This window comes from Schistocerca americana, chromosome 5, assembly GCF_021461395.2.
Source record: "Schistocerca americana isolate TAMUIC-IGC-003095 chromosome 5, iqSchAmer2.1, whole genome shotgun sequence".
Classification (NCBI taxonomy): Eukaryota; Metazoa; Arthropoda; class Insecta; order Orthoptera; family Acrididae; genus Schistocerca; species Schistocerca americana.
In genome coordinates, this window is record NC_060123.1 from 767,315,244 (window position 1) to 767,333,327 (window position 18,084).

The 18,084-nt window shown below is 38.5% G+C and overlaps 1 pseudogene; it reads left to right on the plus strand.

Moving 5' to 3' along the window:
• Positions 1 to 4,471: 4,471 nt before the first annotated feature.
• LOC124616670 overlaps positions 4,472 to 18,084 on the plus strand; it is a 104,924-nt pseudogene continuing 91,311 nt past the window's right edge.

Below are 18,084 nucleotides of genomic sequence, written 5' to 3' on the forward strand. Positions count from 1 at the left end.
AATATTTTTTTCCGCTTAGCTGAAGTACCTCAGAAGATTATGCCATATGAGTAAACTGAGTGAAAGTGTGTTAGCAATCCTTTGTCCAGTTTGATACAGTAAGAGATTTCTAAGCACAAAATGGGCAGAACTGAGCTTCTCGGTTAACTGACTCACATGCTGGTCTCACATGTGAGTGGTATCTGCATTTCCAGGAACTTAGAACACGGGAGCCTAGTTACCCATTTATCCCTACTTTTGATATTCGTATCTGTAAGTCACTTTTATTTCTTTAGAACTGCACAATACAAGTTTTTAGGCATTAAGCTGGTATCTGTTGATCAGTACAAGCCTGTTCTGTTATTCTCCTGGATGTTTCTGGTATGGATGAGTTTAGATCTTGCATCAATAAGTTTGTGACACTGCAAAACATTAGAGTTTTTCCAAAGCCCTCCAGTGCCCCAAGTAAATCATTTTTGTGGACTTGGCAGCAAACACTGTGTGCCACACCATATTTTATGTTCTCCCTTTTTGAGTTTAATCTTATTCCTGTCTTATCATTTGTTAATGTGACCTTCCATTTTCTGTAGTTAAAGTACAACTCAATCCATGCAAGGGGAAGACTTTTAATGCCATACTTTTTTTGCTCCCCCTCACAGAATTTTTTAATCTAAACAGTCAAAGGCTTTGGCAAGATGACAGAGGGGATAATTTCCACTATTTAATTCTACTGGAATTGAATTTGTGAGACATTATGTCGGATTCTCAGTATAGAAGCCTTTACAGAAGTCAAACTGTGTTGTTAAAAAGTTATTCTCTGAATGGTGGTTCACCATTCTAAGTGGATTTAGGTTGAAATACTATGCAGAGATGAAGAGGCTTACAAAGGCAGGAATAGGCTGGTGAGTTGCACCAAAACAGTAGTTGGCTGAAGACCACAACAGCAGCTTCAACTCAGTTTATTGATGGAAATCTAGCTCTTGCCGAAATTAGCTCTCTCTCTCTCTCTCTCTCTCTCTCTCTCTCTCTCTCTCTGACACACACACACACACACACACACACACACACTCTTCCTTCTAGCTACCACTCCATCTCTCTTACCAGTGTGTTCTCAAGGTGATGGGACATATGATTCATGCCCGGATGATATGGTGGCTCGAGTCTCACAACTTTTTATGAATGCACAGTGTGGCTTTCAACACGGCATTCTGCAGTGGACCATCTCATTATTTTGCCCACCCATGTCATGAATGGTTTTCTGCAGATATCCCAGATTGTCGCTGTGTTTTTCGATTTGGAGAAGGCCTATGACACCTGCTAGAGAGCTAGTAACGTCCATACTCTTCACATGTGGGGCTTCCGTGGCCACCTACCATGTTTCCTTCAGACATTTTGAAAAGACCGAGTTTTCGAGGTGCATGAAGGGTCTGCCTTGTCGGACACCTTTATCCAGGAAAATGGTGTGTCTCAGGGTTCCATTCTGAGTGTCATTCTCTTTGCTATCACCATAAACCCCATAATGGCCTGTCTCCCACTGGGCATCTCCGGCTCTCTTTTTTTTTGACGATTTTGCCTTCTATTGCAATTCTCTATGAACCTGTCTCACTTAGTGGCATCTTCAGCAATGTCTTGATTGTCTTTACTCGTGGAGCATCAACAATGGCTTTCGCTTTTCCACTGACAAAACTGTCTGTATGAATCCCACGAACGCTGACTGCAAATTTGTATGTCCGTCTGGTTATTTGACCTGTTGTGCTGCCATTCACAAACAGCATTCCAGGAGGTGTTTTCCTACAGGATAACACTTGCTCACATACTGCTGTTGTAAGCCAACATGCTATAGTGTGTCAACATATTGCCTTGGCTTGCTCGATAACCAGCTCTACCTCCCATCAAGCACGTATTGGACATCATCTGATGACAGCTTCAACCCATCCACAAACATCATTAACTGTCCTTATATTGGCCAACCAAGTGCAACAGGCATGGAACTCCATCCCACAAACTGACACATGACACGTGTACAATAGCGTACCAGCATTTGCATTTACATTTGCAGTGGCTTGTCTCACACTCCCATTGGCCCTGCAACGTTAATCACTTTACATACGTTGTCTCAACAAATATATTCCTGGTATTTCATTACTCTACATTAATTATTTTTTGGTGTTGCAAATTTTTCCGTCAGTGTACCTGGCCTTTCTTTAACCATCCCTGGCGCAATGCAGAATTCTCTTCCCAGTAGCGAGAAAATGCCGTTATTCCAATTTTGAAATCACATGAATTGCCTCTTCAAATGGACAGCTGTAGTCCAGATTGTTTACTCAGTGCCCTGCAAGTTACTTGAACATATGGTTAGTTGAAGGCTGTATTGTGTCCTTGAATCCCCGGATCTTTTGGCTTCGATCCAGGGTGCTTTTCGCCAAGGGCGCTCTACTGAAGATAATTTAGTCCACTTGAAGTGTGCTATCTGAACAGCTTTTGCTCAGCATCAGTTCCTTGTTGCAGTTTTCATTGATCTGCGTGTATATCTTATGATACCACATGGTGCCATAATGTCCTTGCCACCTTAAAGGAGTGGGGCCTCCATGGCCCACTCCTGATTTTTATCCAGAACTTTCTTCCATGTCACACTTTTTGGGTACAGGTTGGTGCCTCCTGTAGCATCCCCCCCCCTGCAGGAGAAGGGGCTTGCACAAGGTTCTGTTTTGAGTGTCACTCTCCTTTTTGTGGCTATCAATGATCTGGCGGCAGCTGCATGACATATTTTGTCCCCATCATTTTTGTTCGTCCGTGACGGCTATTGCTGGAGGCAGAATGCAGGGAGCAATACACCAAGCACAATCCTGGGCTTTCACTCATAGCATCCCTTTTTTGGCTGCCATGACCTACGTTATGCATTTCTGTCATTGTGTTTTTTAGGACTGGTCTTTGATGCCTAGTTGACATGGCTTCCCCGTCTTTGCCAACTAAAGCAGACATGTAGGTCGCACCTGAATGCTCTTCTATGCCTCAGCGGTGTGGTCCACTCTACTTTGATATGGCTGTATGCAGCATTGGTGCAGTCACACCTAGATTACAGGAATCTCTCATATGACTTTTTATCAGCTTCGACATTACGTCTGGATTCGATACACTATTGTGGGGTAAGACTGGTAACAGGTGCCTTTGGACTAGGCAGCAGTTCCACTATTGTGGGTTCTGCACCATCAAAAATTGATGGCAGCTGCTCACCCATAGTACCCTAACTGTCATCTCCTCTTTCCAGATATGAGATCTACCTCCCAAAACGGCAACACAGGTCTGGGGCTACGATCACCAAGTTTGAGTCTTGGTCAAGCACACAGTTTTAATCTGCCAGTAAGTTTCATATCAGTGCACACTATGCTGCAGAGTGAAAATCTCATTCTAGAAAACTCTTTATCTGTAATTCTCTTTACATATTGGCTATTTTCTTCACATATGGGGGACATGGTCTCATCTGAAATGTGAAACAAGCCTGTAAAAGAAAGAGGGGGGGGGGGGGGGGGCAGTTCTCAATTCTTGAGCAGTGACCCTCATGTTTTTTTTTTGTGCAATTTGGGTTAGTTTATGTTCAATCCTTGCTCCCAATTTACTCTTTCATCTACCTACTTTTTTTCTCGTCAAGCAGAATGATATTTATGCCCGGTGCTTAATACCTGTTTGTATCACTTACAATGCTGGTATTTATGAATTTTTCAGCATTTGACTCCGGAAAGACCATTTTTCTTTGTAGTGTGGTCTTGCCAACAGCAAATTTTCTGGATGGAAAGTCGCTCAATCTGCTCATATACTTTAAAATTTAAAAGTAAATCTAGCAATGCTAGAATGTATACAAAATACTGATATACCCATTTTCAAGTTGTTGTTTAAAGATTCGCGACTTTTAAAACTTACGTAGATTATCTTTTTGATGATAGAACTTTACATAAGAAGTTATTAAGAACATTGCGAATATCACGTGACGAACAATTGAATGACTAAATCAGTGTTATCAACCCTCATTCATTGACACATGTAATAAATTCATTGAAGCAGTGAAGTTCAGAGCTGTAAAAATTTCTGAAATTAAAAGTATACATTGCCTAATGAATGTATTATTTTGGGGTGAAAGAACACAATAATTATTAGTTTTGGAATGTAATAATTCACTATGGCTTCATTTTAATTCTAATAAGTTTCACACTGTAATGAAACATTGTCTAAATGCCTCTCTTTCTCTCTCTCTCTCTCTCTCTCTCTCTCTCTCTCTCTCTCTCTCATTTGTTATAACTTACCGCTGTTATATTGTATTTGTATTGCAGTCATTACATTAAAATTGGCTATATTGATTCTGCAATTTATACTATTATGTTATTGCTAAGAATTGATTTAAAGAATAAACATATATATTTATTTGTAAGATTTTGTAAATTTATACCACTGGAACTCTTTCAAAATATTTGATTGCGTAATACTGCCAATAAATACAATGACTTTCTTTCTTCTGTTTATAATTGTAATAGATGTTGGACACTTTGACTCCAAGTATGTTATACAGAAACGCAGTGATTTTTTGCAAAAGGCAAAACTATGTGTTCGAAGAATTGTGGAGAGGAGGGTACGTGATGTATTTTAAGTAGGTTATAAAGAGTAACTATAACAACAAAAACAATAAATTATTTGTGATTGGCAAGCTTTCGGAGCCAGTGGCTCCTCCAGACAGAAGCGTTGAAGGGGAAGGAAGAAGGGTAAAGGAAAAGGCCTGGAGAGTTCCAGGAAGAGGTGTAGATTTTGGAAAAGTCACCCAGAACTTCGGATTAGGCGAAAAATAGAAACGACACATGTCATATACCAGCTATTATGTAAAAACTGTTCAGCTTTCTACATCTGCATGACTACCACCAAATTATCAGTTAGGATAAGTGGGCATAGGCATAGTGTATATACTGGAAACTCACAATATCCTGTTGCAGAGCATGCTCTACAACATGGCATACGTGACCTCGGCACTTGTTTCACCACACATGCCACCTGGATTCTTCCGCCAGACACCAGTTTCTCAGAACTCCGCAGGTGGGAACTAGCACTACAACGTGTCCTTGGTTCTCACCACCCACCTTGCCTTAATTTACGTTAATTTCTCCTGTCTCAGCTTTTCTTCACTGTAATTACTCTTTGCTTCACTCCGTTTTAGCTTTCTACATCTTTCATTGTCTTTCCCGTCTATTTTCACTGCCCCCTCCCACAACTGTTGCATACAATACACTTACCTTCTCACTCTTATTAACCATACACAGTTTTAGTAGTAATCTCTGTCTTGCATATTACCCTGTCTTCCACCTTTAAGCTCTCAGGTTTCCGAATCTTGCCCGATGCAGTCCCCAACAATTAGTCTTTCCTTCTCATCCTGTACGGTAAGTCACCCATGACCCATGGTTCTGGGTGACTTTCCCAAAATCTACCCCTTTTCTTAGACCTCTTCAGTCCTTTTCCTTCATCCTTCTTGCTTCCCCTGCAACCCTTCAGCCTGAAGAAGGAGTCACTGGCTCCAAACGCTTGCCTATCACAACAGTCTTTTATGTGTGTGTTCTGCCACTGCTTGGTGAGTAGATTTTTTATCTATCCAATTAAATAATTTTATAAAGAGTATCTGTGTGTGATGTTTTTATTGGTATACAACTTGTTATAAACAAAACTTATTTTTACCATTTAATATGTTTCCAGATATTTACCAGTGGTAAAGATGAAATTGGGTTGATTGTACTTGGTTCTGACAAGACACAGAATCCACTTGATTACCCAAATGTTAGTGTGGAATTTCCTCTTGCACTACCTACATGGCAGATGATATCCTTTGTGGAGAAATCTTTTCATGAAAGTGAAATAAAAAGAGATTGGATAGATGGTGTTGTTGTTGGCATGCAAGTCTTGAAAGATGAGCTAGAGTAATTATTTTAAGCTGTCTGTTTCATGACATTCCTGGAACATGTTCCAGAATGTGTGTTACACAAATCACAGTGACATAGTTGTGACTTTATAAACTTGAATCAATATGTTTTTGTAATGAAAAAGAAACAGAAGGCACAATACCTGCAGAAATAGGAAATTTTTTTGTGTGATTTTACTGCATGAATGTTTTTTACAGTTTTTCAGCTCAATAATTAAGGAGGTATTGATACAAGGCTTTGCCAAAAACCCATCTGTCACCTACAATTCCAGCCCTGTCACTGGCATTCCGTACCCCACAATATGACTGGGCCACTATGAAAGCAGCCACATCATTGTCAAATTCACTGAAACTACTGCATAGCAATTTGCTTGAGTATGGCTGCAGTTGTGGTCTTCTGTTTGGTTTAAGCACTGCGTCAATACCTTCTCCTCCATGGATTGTTTCCAGTATTTGGAGATGAAACATTAGGCAGCAAAACGTGCCTTATAACCAAAATCTAATGAACATATAATTAAATTAACTAAAGATGTAATGTTGCACTCTCAGGTAAGACTGATCTTGAATACAAAGCCAAAGTGGAAATTAATTGTAAGCTGCAACATTCATCTCACTTTTTGTTATTAAAATTATTCACAGTGCCATAGGGAGAACTGAGTTTATGTGTTTTATAGAGTCAGATACACGCTGTGGCACAGGGTGCTGTCCATTATTCTCCTGACTATGATGTCCAGCTATGGTAGTCTTCCTTCTTCTTTGGTCTCCATAGTGAATTTGATTTTGTGGCGTGTGGAGTTCAGAGGTACAAAGAAGTCAAGAAGTTTGTCTCTTCCATGAGGACAGATGACAAGTGTGTTATCCACATAACAGAAGAAGAAGAAAAGAAGAAGATGGATTTCCATTTGGTTGACATCAGGGCCTCTTCCTCGAAGTGCACCGTAAACATATTCACAATCTCTGGTCAGAGTGGGCTGCCTATTCCGACTCCATCTGTTTGCGGGAGGTGGGTGTGCCATGAGTCAGTGAAGTGGAAAAGTTGAACAAGTAATATGCGTGACGTGTCATACCTCGACCAATATTGAGAACAGAATAAAAAATTCAGAGGCATTACTTTTCAGCACTCCCATGCATATTCTGCATGCAAGAAAAGCTTATGGAGCGGGTTTCTCATTCAGAAATTCTATTTCAGTGTTGGTTGTTTACACGAAGACCGTGTTAAGCATAATGGAAGAAGGAGAAATGTTTATCAGCATTCCAGATTTGGCAGTGGCAGGCTCATGGTCTGCTGAGACTCTGGTTTATTGTTTCACTATATTGCTGCTTGCATTGCTCAGAATCTCATTTTGTGCCAACATAGAATTGGTAGGTTCAGGAGGGCCATGCTAAATGCCTTGCAGGGCCTCAGTAGTGCCACCCAACTAGCACCTGAGAGGGCAGACAAGTGTTCGCTCATGCGTACGTGATCCTGCAGTGAAGTTGTGTACATTTAGTCAGGAAGTGGGCTTGTATACAGTGAGACAGATATCCACACAGACAATGTGATGGCATCTGGAGCAGCACAGACTGTCAAGCCCTTAATGCAGCTCTAGAGAGAGGTGAACTGACAGCGGTGCAACTGACAACAATGCCAGACACAGGAATGGCACTGTGTCATCATGTCAGACGAGTCTCGGTTCTGCAACATCGTCACAATTGATGTACTTGTGTTTGGAGGCTCTGATGCCAACAGACCTGGCCAGATTGTTCCTGTCATTCTCATGCGGGTCCAGCATGTGATGTGATGGTATGGGGTGCAACTGGATACATGTCACAACTTCTGGTTCACATATCCAGTAATTTGGACAGCAGTCATTGCATTTGTGTTTTGTTAAGGCCTATCGCTGTGCCCTATTTTCAAGGGCTCCGTGATTGTAGATTGTATTTTATTGGTCCTGTTGTCTACATAGCAGCTTATGCATAAGACATTGGACAAGTCAAGTTATAAATATACAGGCTGAAAGTAATTTCAAAGCATACATATTTAAGCTTACAATAATACACTTTACACACAAGTATTTATATAACACATTTCATAAATTTAAATATTCTTCAATGGAATAAAAGCAGTGATGCTGTAAATATGACTTTAGAGATTTTCCAAATGTATTGACCTCAGTGATAGCTTTTATGTTTTCAGGAAGTTTGTTATAAAGCTTAACTCCCATGTGAAAAGTACCTTTTTGGCACAGTGCTATGCTGATTTGAGTCATATGTAAGTTCCTGTTTTGTCTGGTAAAGTGCTCATGTATATCACAGTTTTTTTTAGCCTCTGGTCCTTGCCTGTTACATTTAATTTAAAGAACAAAAGGGTTTCCATAATGTATATACACGGTAATGGGAGAATACCAGATTTCTTAAACAGGGGTTTACAAGAGTCTCTAGGCTTGCACCCAAACAAGATTCTAATGGCCCTTTTTTTGTAGTTTAAAAGTGCTATTAGCTATTTTAGAGTTTCCCCAGAAGGTGACCCCATATCTAAGACGAGAATGAAAGTACGCATGATATGCATTCAATACTGTTTTCTCACTACAGCATGATTTTAATGAACAAAGAAGATAACGTGTTTTGGTCAGTTCTGCATTGAGACATTCAATATGCTTGTTCCATCTGATGTTACTCTGCAGCCAAAGTCCTAAGAATTTGGTTTCAGTACTGTTACCAACTGGTTCGTCATTGATAGAGACTGATGGGATAAACATGTCCTTGTTAGGAACATTGTGGAATTTTAGAGCAACAGTTTTCTTACTGTTTATTACAAGCCGATTACTCTGTGCCCAGCTGCTAAGTTGTTTTGTGACTGTGTTTACTGTCTGCTGTAACTGTTCATCGTCGTCTCCTTTTAGTAGAATCGTGGTGTCATTTGCAAATATGATTGATTTGTGTGCATCAATATTTAAGCTTAGATCATTTATGTACAGAAGAAACAGAAGGGGTCCCAATACAGATCCTTGGGGTACACCACATTTTATTTGTTTATAGTCAGATAAGTGATTAGATACAGTTTTTAGTTCAATATTTGTGTGCTTGACGCACACTGCCTGCATACGATTTGTCAGGCAGGAACTGATCCACTTGTTGGACAGACCTCGAATACCATATCTTTCTAGCTTTGATAGCGGAATTTTATGGTCCACCATGTCAAAAGCTTTTGACAAGTCAATAAAGACTCCTATTGTTTCCTGTTTTTTGTCCATCAGGTTTAGGATGAAATTGATGCACTCATAGACAGCAGTTGTCGTTGACCTCTTATTTCTGAATCCATGTTGTTCATTACATAGGATGCTGTTTTTATTTATAAATTTCATAAGTTTCTCATACATAACTTTTTCCAGTACTTTAGAGATGCAGGAGGAAATTGTGATGGGTCTGTAGTTATTTACATTGTCTTTATCCCCTTTTTTATATACAGGAATAACTTTTGATGTTTTTAACACATCAGGGAAAGTGCCTGCCTGAAGTGAGCAGTCGCATAAATGTGTGAGTACTTCAGTTAGGTTTGATGCGCTCTCCTTTAACACTGTTGCAGGTATACCATCAATACCTGCCGATTTGGAATTTTTTAGTCCTTTTATTGCTTTAGCTACTTCATCTTGTGAAACAGAACCGATGTACATTGATCCTCTACATGTACTTATTTTATATTCATTTGCCTGGATGCTCTTAAAGTTTGATTGTAACATATTTTCAGCAACACCTGTGAAAAAGTTGTTAAATGTGTTAGCTACTTCTAAGGGGTTTGTTACTTTTTTATTTTTATGTGATAGTGTTATATTTTTCCAAGGTTGTCTGTATTCTCCACATTCTTTTTTTATAACACTCCACATAGCCTTTGATTTATTAGCTGAATTATAAATGATTTCATCATTATGCATTATTTTTGCTGCTTTTATTACTTTTCTTAATATTTTGGAGTATTTTTTATAGTATGCGCGTACTACAGGTGATGAATTTTTCGAGTTACATATTTCATGAAGTAGTCTTCTCTTCTGGCATGAAACCCTTATTCCCTTTGTGATCCAGCTGTTTGTTCTAGAGTTTCCCCGTATGGTTAATGTTTTCAGTGGGAATGCAAGTTCAAAGAAATGGGTTAATGTATCAATGAAAGTGTCGAATTTTTCATTTATATCATTCATTTTGTACACTCCTAGCCATTTTTCTTTGTGTAATAAGTTGTTGAAGTAGTTCACATTATGCTGATTATAGCTTCGATATGCTGTTCTAAAAGACATGTTGTTAATAATACTGCCTTGTACTTTTACGCTTAATATTTGAGCAAGATGATCACTAAAACCTGCATTGAAAATTTTTAGTGAGGTGTTGTGTAAACTCTTATTTACTAGAAACTGATCAAGAGCTGTTTGACAAGTTTCTGATACTCGGGTAGCTGCTTTTACTTCAGTCTTTAAATTGAAGGACGTTGCAAGGTTCAAAATGTCAATATTGAAGTCACCACAGATTATAAATTCACAATCCATTTTATTTACTTTATTTAGCAATGACTCCATTTTGTTTAAGAAAAGTTCAAAATTCCCAGACGGTGATCGGTAAACTGTAGCAATAACCAGGTTGAACTGAGTAATTTTTATAGCTGCAATTTCATAATCCTTTTCGACATTTGCCCTAGTTAAGTCAGGTAGTGTAATAAAATCTACATTATCCTTTGTGTAAATTGCTATCCCACACTGTTTGCTGTTTTTCCTGCAGTAGTAAGCAGCCAAGACAAATTTGTTTATTTTAGTATTCTGGATTAATTCTGGGTTAAGCCAGTGCTCAGAAATGCATAACACTGAGATATCATTAAGTTCATGTGTTAATAGAACGTTAATTTCATCGATCTTATTACGCAGGGATTGCACATTATGGTGATAAATTTTTAAATCGGGCGTATTCACAATTTGGTAATTGGGAATCATATTTACAGCATCACATACCTCTAGTTTAAATTAGGAATGTCAGCAGCGTTGTATTTTTGTTCTTCTTTCTTGTTTATTTTGTTTTCCTCGCTGTTGGAAGGATGTTCAGGAAGCTGATAAATTGTTCTATCCCTTACAAGTCTTTCTTTGATGTTATCTTTTAACAAGATAATGCAAGACTACACATCACCTGAGCTGTACTGAGCTACCTCGATACAGAGAGTGTTCCACTGTTGCCGTATCCAGCATTTTCTTCAAATCTGTCACCTGTGGAGAACGTCTGTTCACAGGATGCCAAGACATGGGTATGCCACCAGCCGCCAGCCACCAGTCGCCAGCCACTACAGTTGAAGAACTCTGACATATGACATTCAGTTGAGTAGCATGAAATGATGTACCCATGGCTGTAATCCAACCTCGATTTGATATCCAGTGTGATGAGAGCTGTTCTGCTTTTCCAGTTTCAATACTGAAATTCATATATTATTTTTATGCTATCCTAACCAGATTGGACTGTGGTGTCATACAGCATAAAATATCTTACAACGTGTTGAATTAGTTACGAGAAGTGTAGAACAGCCAGCAGGGGAAAGATGTTGGCAATGAGACAGCTTTTATGTATAACAGCAGTACAGTGTTTCACAGTGCATAATGCTTCCGCAGATTGAGAACAAAATGTGTGGTTTGCTTTCATCCATTTTCACAAACATAGCCTAAAAAATAATGTTGACATTACTGTGCATTTCACTCTGAGGCATATTGCACTCTGAGAATGTTCATCGAATTCAGTTACTTTGTATTATATTTCAGTAACAGTGACACAATAGCAAATTGGACTGTATGAGTTTTTACGGATTTTTTTTCCAGACACACACTACCATTTCTTCAGATTTATTTAATTTGGGTATAAATCCTTTCCAGCATATATGCTGTACACAAAATGTTGAACATAAAATGTAGCTATCTGCTGATTTAACATCTTGCTGAGTATACCGGTACAATATTTTGTTGTAACAAATAGTTCAATGTATTTTACACACTTATAAACTTATTTATACAGTTATAGTAATTTATACCATTACATTTATGTTGTACCTTAATGTTCTGGAAGACGATATTATAAGGAACCTCATACTTTTCCTGGATGATAGAGTTGTCTATAATGAATTATTGCCTGAAAAAAATCTGCACAAATTTGAGTCAGATCATAACATTTCAATTTGGTCCAAAGATAGGCAACTGAGTTTAAGTTTTCAGAAAAGTAAATTGGAGCACATCACAAAACAAAAAAAAGACGGTATTGTATGACTACATTATCAAATAATCACAGTTTTAATTGGTCAACTCATACAAATATCTGGATGATATGAAATGGTGACATAGACTCACTTGCAGGCAAAGCAGAATGCAGACTTCAATTCATTGGTAAGATACTGGAAAATGCAATCAGTCTATAGAGGACATTGCTTACAAAATACTTGTGTGGCCCATTCTAGAATATTGCTTAAGTATGACCCATAACAAATAAGGCTAATGGCAGACATTGAATGTATACAAAATAGTGTAGCATGATTGATCATAGATTTATTTGATGCATGGGAGAGCATCAAGAAGCTACTAAAAATTGGAAATGCCAGACAAGTGAAGATAGACGCCAAATATATGACAAAACCTAATTTATGAAATTTCAGGAACCTGTATTAAGTGAGGTATTTAGGGATTATGCAATAACCGCATATGTATCACTCCTATAGGGACCATGAAGGCAAGATTAATTACAGCATGCACAGAACCATTTAAAGAATCATTCTTCCCACACTCCACATGAGCATTGAATGGGGAAAAACCATAATGTGTGGTACAACAATGTACTTTGTCGGACAAACCCACAGTGGTTTATACAGTGTGCATGGAGACATGGAATCAGTTGACAGTAGCTGGGTAATGGTTCATATTGATTCCCATTTCCCTGTTGCAGTAGGTGATCTTATGCCTCTAATTATTTTTTCATTGCTATCTTAACTTGCATTCTTCAATTCAGTTTATTAACCCTTCTTATCTCTTTGTATTAGGGCAAATGTACAGTTAACTTTTGAGGAATTTGTATTTTCAATTTATCAACGGGAGTTTTGTTTCATATGCAGCAGCAATGTTACAAATTATTTGTTTCAGTTTCTTTAGAATAATTTGCTGTTTCATGGGTGCCTTGAAGGAAATAAAAGATCTCGAAAGTGTCTTAATGACAACCGATGGCCTCATGTTGACAAGACAGCTGGTTGCCTTGCAGAGGGCAGGGCTTGACGGTCTGAACATCAGCTTAGACACCCTGCAGTCCCAACGCTACAACCAGATCACGAAGAGGAAAGGCTGGGAGCGTGTCATGGTTGGCATAGATCTAGCCTTGCAACTTGAATACGACCCTGTGAAGGTATTACTAGTGCAGCTGTCATCGCATGCAGACTTTCATAAACAAAATATATAAATCTGTTGTTAAGAATATCAATACAAGAATCACCATTTTAAAGCAGTATGCCCACACCCTTGCCCCCATCCCCGCTCCCACCCTCACCGCTGTCTCCACACTGCAGCTGTAAGTGAAGGAAGGTATATTAAGACAGAAGAAGTAAATTTTAGCTGACGATGCTAACAGTTTCGTAGTTTATACAACATAAAAAGGATGCCTTGCAAGTTTACCAATTAAAAATCTTACATTTTCCTCCCAAGAGAGTCTTATGAGACTCAAGATCTTTACAGTTTCTCTTTTTTTCTTTTGTGTCTTTAGTTTAAAATAAGTTTCCACTATTGTGGTGTTGTTTTGGTAAAAATACTCGATTGTTTGGAAAAATTATTCTTAATTCTGTAGTCACATTTTTGTTGTGTCTAAGTACTACTGGTTTCAGTAGCAAGTGCCAGCATCAGTTCATCTTATTATCAAACATTTCTGTGCAAAATAAAAGCTGACCACTGTGGCCGAGCGGTTCTAGGCACTTCAGTCCAGAACCGTGCTGCTGCTATGGTCGCGGGTTCGAATCCTGCCTCAGGCAGGGATGTCCTTAGGTTAGTTAGGTTTAAGTAGTGCTAAGTCTGGGGGACTGATGACCTCAGATGTTAAGTCCCATAGTGCTTAGAGCCATTTGAACAATTTTGCAAAATAAAAAGCTTCTGTACAACTGCAAACTAGACATACCATTTTCAGGGTGCAGTTCACATCTATTGAAAGCACAACAGTGACCTTTACTTTTAGTAGATAAGACACCTACTGAAGTAAGTGACTTGATGACTGCACACAAGAAGTTGTCATTTATTCCATATGTAGCTACCATGCAGACTCATATTTTGTATTAGTTTGTCCTTACTCTTCCAAAAGGTTAAACCTTGTCTCTGCAGCCACAGCTTCCTCTCTTCAGCAGTTGTCTTCATCTCCATGTGTGAAGAAAATCCCATTCATTGATCATATTGTTTAAGTAGGATGTTCTCAGTCATCCCCTTGTTTTCTTACCTACGATCTTGCCTTCAGAAATGTTTTTTAAAAGATTATCGTCTCCAGTTAAGTGTCCAGTGTATTTTGCTTTGCCCTGGCCTATAACTTTCAGTGGTTCTTTCTTCTCTCCTATTTCCTTTAATTTTTCTGTCAATGCAGCTAGTTCTTGTACTTCTCCTCCAGAACCACATTTCAGCAGGTCTGAGGCGAGCTTCCTTTGGCTTTTCTAATGTACAGATTTTGCATCTGTGTGTCAGAACACTCCACACAAAGGTCTTTACAAATATTTTCTTAATGTGGAAGCTGATATGTTTATTCAGTTGCAGCTTCTTCTTATTTTGGAAGGAACTCTTCACCTGTGCTATTCTTTTCTTGAATGCCTTGAAATATTGATTGTTTTCTTGCAAAATGCTACTGAGATATTGAATTTCAGTTCCTTTCTTGAGTTGCTCATTGCCTGTTCTTGTGTCAGTCCTACCTCCTCCTCCTTTCTTGTCTGTAGCCATAACTTTTGTCTTCTTTGTATTCATTTTTAGCTTTAGTTTTACCACTTCTTGATTTAAGGCCTGAAACATTTTATTTAGTTCCTACTCTGATTTACTATTGTGATGTCGTCAATCTGCAGTGTATATGCATGCAATTAAGTTTCCATATCGACATCATGCTCCAAAAACCACCTAACTGTGTGTGGCAGGGGGTACGTCTCATGCCACCAACTGATCCCCTCTGCCTTTTTCCACTTGTGAACAGTGCTTGGGAAGAATGACTGTCAGTACACTTCTGTATTATCTCTAACTTCTCAAATTTTCTTCTCGTGATCATTTCGTGAATTGTATATGAGAGAAACTATTATGTTGTCAGACTCTTCTCGGAAACTACTCTCTCGAAATTTGGGTAGTAAATCTTTCCGTGATGCACAACTGCTCTCTTATGGCATCTACCACTGGAGTTGCTGAGCATCTCTGTAATGATCTCACAGCGACTAAATGATCCTGTGACAAAACGCTCCGCATTTCATTGGATCTTCTTTCTCTCTTCTGTCAGTCTTACTGGGTAAGGACACAGGGGTAATTTACATTCACTTAAGATTCTTCCTGTGAATCTTAGTCTGGCATCTGCTTTTCTATTGCTGTTTTATGTGGTCATTCCACTTTAAGGTTGCTCTGGATAGTTACTTCTAGATATTTTATGATAGATTCTGTTTCCAGCAATTTGTCATTAATAGTGTAGTTGTACAGTATTGGATTTCTTTTCCTGTGTGTGTGTGTGTGTGTGTGTGTGTGTGTGTGTGTGTGTGATATGTTACATTTATTTATGTGCAGGGTCAACTGCCAGAGCCTACATCATTCACCAATCCTCTGCAGGTCATTGTGCAAATTGATACTGTCTTCTGTTATTGCTACTTTCTGGTGGACAAGTGTAGTACCTGTGAACAATATTAAGGAGCCTCTGACACTTTCTACTGGATCATTTATATACATTGTAAATGTAATGGTCCTATCACATTTCCATGGCGTATTCCAGAAATTACCTTTTGATTCTGGTCATCTTTTCTTTGTTGTTGTTATTACTTCCTAGATGAACATATTAAGGAAGTAAGGTGATAGAAGGCACCCGTATCTCACTGCCCTTCTGGTTTTCCTTCTTTCATATCCGGTTCAGTACTCTGACTTTAGTATATACTCAAAATTAATCATCTGTCCTTCCACTTTGGACATTACTTTAAGGAATGATGATATAATGGTAATCTGTTTATTAAACAATATTTTAATGATACACTATGCTTTCTGATCATATAGTGGCTTGATGATGGAATTTGATACTGAAATTAGTAATCATTAGACAAAATAAAAGTGAAGCTATAATAAAAGAAAGTAATATTTTGGATCATGTCAGTTGTTGTTCCAAACAACAGCACGTCAGGAATAGGTTCAAATGGCTCTGAGCACTATGCGACTTAACTTCTGAGGTCATCAGTCGCCTAGAACTTAGAACTAATTAAACCTAACAAACCTAAGGACATCACACACATCCATGCCCGAGGCAGGATTCGAACCTGCGAACGTAGCGGTCATTCGGTTCCAGACTGTAGCGCCTAGAACCACACGGCCACTCTGGCTGTCCAGGAATAGGTACTAAATTATTTGTCCGCTGATGACCTCACAGCTTAGAACACTAAAACACAAATGTTAATTGTTTGTTATGTGCCCTGGTAGAGTTTACAGCTGTTTACAGTTCACGATTGGTTGTTGGAGATTGGACATTACTCACATAGTGTATTTAGTGCACAGTGCAGAAAAAGGCAGTGTCCAGAAAAGTAAACAAGTGTAAAGGCAAAAGTTTCATGACAGGATGTTGTGTCACCATACTTGGAAGACAATTATAGCCAAAGACAGAAATTTAAAAGAAACTGGCTCATTTGAGCTGCGGAGACCTAGTCGAGGATTCTCAGTAGACAATTGTTAGCACAGTAGAATTTATAAAGAGACAATGTCAGTTCGTGTCAGGGAAGGTTGATTGGTAAGTATCTATCAGCTTTCTCGTAAAACTCACAATTTGAAGAATACACATCAAGGAAAAGGTAGAAGTCCAACAGTGTCAAATCTAGACAATAATATCGATCATCCAACAGTTTTGCAAAATCCCCAGTTGTACTTTACTTACTTACTTACTTACTAACTTACTCAGATTTGCTGTGTACCATACAAGGAACTGGTTTCCACTAGTTCACTTGATCAGCTGCCAAGTTCTCACCTTCCTCCAAGTTTGTGTCCATGGATTGAAGATTCATTGCAAAAGTTCCAGGTGTTAAAAGGTCTTCCTGTACATCTGTATCTGTCCATTGATTTCAACAACAGTGTTGATTTTGGGATTCTTCCACCTTACATGCGTAGAACATAACCTGCAATCCTCAGTCTTCTTTCAACAATAATTTTGTGCAGGCTGTGTAGACCTCTTATTCTCAGCACTTCATCGTTTGTAACTTGGTTGGGTTAACATCTTCAGAATTCATCTCTAGCATTGTTGGTGAAAAACATGGAGACTGTGTGCTGATTTTACTGACATTTTCCAAGTCTCACACATATAAACGATAAAGGAGTGCAGTCAAAGCTTTGTTGGCATATTACAGACCTAATTGCCATATGGACTGATTTTCCAGTTCTGCTGGTGATTTCTGCATCTGTGACCTCATTATTACATACAAAGCTACCGAGATATGGCAATCTGTCAACATCTTGTATTATCTTCTATTGCACTGTAATCGGGGAAGAGACGAGTAATTTCCACTTACTTTGCACATTCTGTTTACCTTATCCCTATTAATTTTCAGCCCTACACAATAGGGCATTTAATGAGAAAGCATATAAAAATTAACTTGATGCCTTCCAAGGAGATGGTATCTACTTAGTCTCTACTCCTTCAAGCCTGACTTTGTAAGTGTAGACCAGACATGGCTTAAATTCAGAGAAATAGTATCGACATCAATTAAGAGATATATACCAAATAAATTGAAAGGATACCAAATAAATTAAAAGGGTGGTGCACAAAATATGTCAAAACTCAGCTGCAGAAGCAATGAAAAAAAGCATGTCAAAATTTAAAAGAATGCAAAATCTCCAAGATTAGCGATGTTTTACTGAAGCTCGAAACTTAGGGTGGGTTTCAGTGCAAGATGTGTTTAATAGTTCCCATAGTGAAACTTCGTTTTGAAATCTGGAAGA